Source organism: Microcebus murinus, chromosome 2 (assembly GCF_040939455.1).
Source record: "Microcebus murinus isolate Inina chromosome 2, M.murinus_Inina_mat1.0, whole genome shotgun sequence".
Classification (NCBI taxonomy): Eukaryota; Metazoa; Chordata; class Mammalia; order Primates; family Cheirogaleidae; genus Microcebus; species Microcebus murinus.
Genome location: NC_134105.1, coordinates 117,726,033 through 117,729,906, shown reverse-complemented (window position 1 = coordinate 117,729,906; position 3,874 = coordinate 117,726,033). Strand labels below are relative to the sequence as shown.

Here is a 3,874-nt window from a genome sequence, read left to right as displayed (position 1 = left end):
CACTTGAAGAGTTTCCTTTTTAGGAGATAAATTTTCAGAAATTGCATAACAGAAGTCTCTAATTATAATGCTGAGCTTTGAACACATTTTAATATTGCGCAAGAGACTTTAACAGCTGGTTTATTTTTAATTTCCTTGATTGATCTTGCAAAATATGGTTTGCTTCATAATCCTTAATATTGCATTATTTCATTTAAACTATAATTTTATGTTTAAATATATGAATTCTGTGATAAATGATAGAAGATAAAATGACTTTAATAATATTTTAAAGATGTTATGGGATCATGGAATATCCTTAGCAACTATCTTTCATTTTCAACCAGGGAGGTTGCAAGGCTCATAGTGGCTGCTCTGAAAGAAACTGCTTCAGCTTCAGCTTGAACTATGAACCCTCATAAAGGCCCAAGTCCAGGCCCAGACTGAATTTTCTTTTTTGTTTTTTTAGACAGTCTCACTCTGTTACCGGAGCTAGAGTAATGTGGCGTCAGCCTAGCTCACAGCAACCTCTCAAACTCCTGGACTAAAGTGATCCTCCTGCCTCAGCCTCCTGAGTAGTTGGGGCTACAGGCATGCGCCACCACCCCCGGCTAATTTTTTCTATTTTTGGTAGAGACGGTTCTCACTCTTGCTGGTCTCGAACTCCTGATCTCAAGCGATCCTCCTGCCTCAGCCTCCTAGATTGCTAGGATTACAGGCATGAGCCACTGTGCTGGCCTGAATTTTCTAATTACTCCTCATCATGGCCTGTACACATAGAAGGAAATCCTGCTGCACTTGATTGGTCCTTCCCTGTCTGTGAAACCTGATCAGAAATACTTGATCAGCAAGGGTCAAACTAGGTCTGGGCTGAGTTTATCTGAGCAGATCTCAGTTTCTCCACTTCAGAAAGGATTCTTGAAATTGGATCCTAAGCTGCATTGTAAGTTTAGGTTGACAGCATATGGCCTGCAGGTCAAACTTTGTTCATTCATACTTGTGCCATATGGTTGAAATTGCAAAAATGCCAGAAAGAATTCTGCAGTGCTAGATGGCACATTTTAAAAGTCTCATGAATGTGGTGATTTACCCTCACTTATTTACATAGGTGCTTGCATACATACCTAATTGACCTCTCATACCGATTATTATTATTTTTCATGTCAGATGGGTAATGTGCCCATGTCAGAAAAGTTAGATGGAGGCACATAACACACATTCAGGTGAACACCTAATCATCATACTTATGAACTACTATATATATATATATTTGGAGACAGAGTCTCACTCTGTTGCCCAGGCTAGAGTGCTGTGGCACCAGCCTAGCTCACAGCAACCTTAAACTTCTGGGCTTAAACTATCCTCCTTCCTCTCCTGTATCAGGAGATATGAATAGGGAGACCTCTTAGGTTCTTAATTAATAGTAATAGTACCTCCTTACATTTGAATTAAAAAAAATCTTTATTTATTTATTTAGTTTAGAGATAGAGTTTTGCTCTGTCACCCAGGCAAGGGTGCAGTGGCCCAATTATAGGTCACTGCAACCTCAAATTCCTGGGCTCAAGTGATCCTTCCACATCAGCCTCTTGAGTAGCTAGAACTATAGACAGGCACCACCACGCCTGGCTAATTTTTAAATTTCTTTTTGCAGAGTTGGGGTCTCGCTATATTAGCTGGTCTTCAACTACTGGAATCAAGTGATCTCCCTGCCTTGGCCTTCCAAAGACTGGGATTATAGGCTTGGGCCACCATCCTCGTCTGAAAAATATGTATCTTTAGGTAGTGGAGATGCTAATTCTGACTATGGGAAAATATTTCTAGTTACAAGAGAAAATTACTTTTCTGTAAGAGTCAAGCTAATTAAATGTTGATCTTAACCTGTAACTTGGATAGAAGGCATTATATAACTGTAGTGGTATGAAACATATACAGAAGGGACTGACATTGGTATGTGAACCTAAGTTTAAAGTAGACCCTGGAGAGCTGTCTTGATTATAGAAGCCAACTTCTGAGGCGCAGTGCATGGGTGGCAATCTCACATATGACGAAGGCAGTGGCTAGGACTAGAATATCCAGTTCATTGATGGAATTTAGCCGTGAAGAAATTAAGTTGACATTTTAGTCTTTGGGAGTCAAGCAAGCAGTTGATTTCCATGCAGGAAATTTTCCTCTGTGCTGTGGTCCTCCAGCCATCATAAAATACATTACTTCCAGATAGGATTGATTTGAGTAACTTTCTGCATAAGTGTTCAGGGGAGGGCTCAGCACAAGTTAAAAATTTAAAAGGGAAATAACCACACAGAATTTGGAAGAGATACAAAAACTCAGTTTCATCCATCCATCTATCTGTCCATCCATCTATTCATCAATCCATCTATCCACTTACTCACACACTCACTTATCCATCTTCAATGCTTGTTTGCTTGATTATTTCATCACATATTTATTGAGTCCCATGTTCGTACCAGACATTGAGCTAGGTGCAGGGGATATAGGAGAGGAAAATGAATATGGGTTCTGTTTTCATGGCACTTACAGTCTAACAGGTGTGATAGAGGTTAAGTAACTAAATATTATAAGTTGTGGAAAGGGATTTTGAAACAAAGGTACAGAGTGCTTTGAGAAAAAATCAATGGGAGATTTGTCCTAGCCTGAGGGTTAGGACAGCTTCTCTGCTCAAGGGGTGTTTGAGCTGAGACCTGAAAGAGGGGTTACTAGGTGAAGAATGGGAGAGAGAGCTAGATTGTGCTGCCTTGTGAGACACAGTTGTGTAAATCTCTTCCCAACTTGGTATTCAGGTTGGTGGGTTGAAATTGGCCATGGTGGGAGTAACTACACCATGGAAATCTGCAAACACTACAAATGAAGCTTTCTTTTGGAAAGGTAGTTGTTAAACATTTGCCAGCATCCCCCTGGGAGAAGGGGAAGGTAACTAAGCACCCACTAGGACTCAGGCCTACATTAAATACTGAATGTATTATTTTATTTAGTCACAATAAGCCGTGTGGCAGATATATAAAACTTATCCTCACTTCATGGAGATAGAGTGAGATTCAGAGAAAAAGAATAAATTCCCCCAAATTGTTAAGCTAGAGAATGAATACAGTCATATTTGAATTTAGGTCTGTTTTGTCTTTCCTCTGCATTATGCTGTCAGAGACTTTTGGACATGTTTGGTGCCAAGTAGTAGGCACCAAACAAACACTTCTCCCAGGTTTAATTGACTGTGAAAACGACTGTCAGAAGAGTCCTTGTAAATGGTTTACTCACTTCTAGAGTGTGAAAGTGTACTTTTCAGAAGTTAAGAATATAACGATTTTTTCAAACATAGAATGAACACATGTCAAAGATTTCATCATCTCATTAATTAATAGGTGACAGAAAAAGTATGATGGTAAAGCTGTTTGAAGAGCATTTAAGGGTATTTATAGGCAATTTAAAAAGAAACGTTAGAATAAATTTTCTAAGCTAGAAACTGAACTGATTAATGTCTTACAGGGCAGTAAACCATAACCTTTGAGATTATCTCCTCTACTGGAGAGAATTCATTTGCATCTTTACTGGGCATAAACCTACAAGTCAAAATAACTTCACAAAGTCTAACTCCCTAGGTAATAGTAAATAGAAAAGTCAGAAATGGTAACTTCTGCTAAAAAATGAAATAATCCTTGGAAGGACTGTGTGGCCTTATTGCCATGTTTTGTGTCATTTTTCTTAAGATGTGCAAGCAGGTAACCATCACTCTAACCTGTAATGTCTGTGGTGCTCTAACTTTGGGTTGCTGCAGCAGGGTAATAAGTGGTTAGGTGTGGGGACTCTAGAGTGAAGATCTGCTCTAGTTTGAATGCTGGTTCCACCCTCTAGAAGCTGTGTAACTTTGTGCAAATTTTAAAAC

The 3,874-nt window shown here is 39.1% G+C and overlaps 1 non-coding gene across 1 annotated transcript; it reads right to left on the bottom strand.

Moving 5' to 3' along the window:
- Positions 1–1,140: 1,140 nt before the first annotated feature.
- On the bottom strand, positions 1,141–1,241 carry LOC142869909 (small nucleolar RNA U13). Its single transcript, XR_012918455.1, has one exon. It is a non-coding gene; the product is annotated as a small nucleolar RNA U13 (small nucleolar RNA).
- Positions 1,242–3,874: the final 2,633 nt, after the last annotated feature.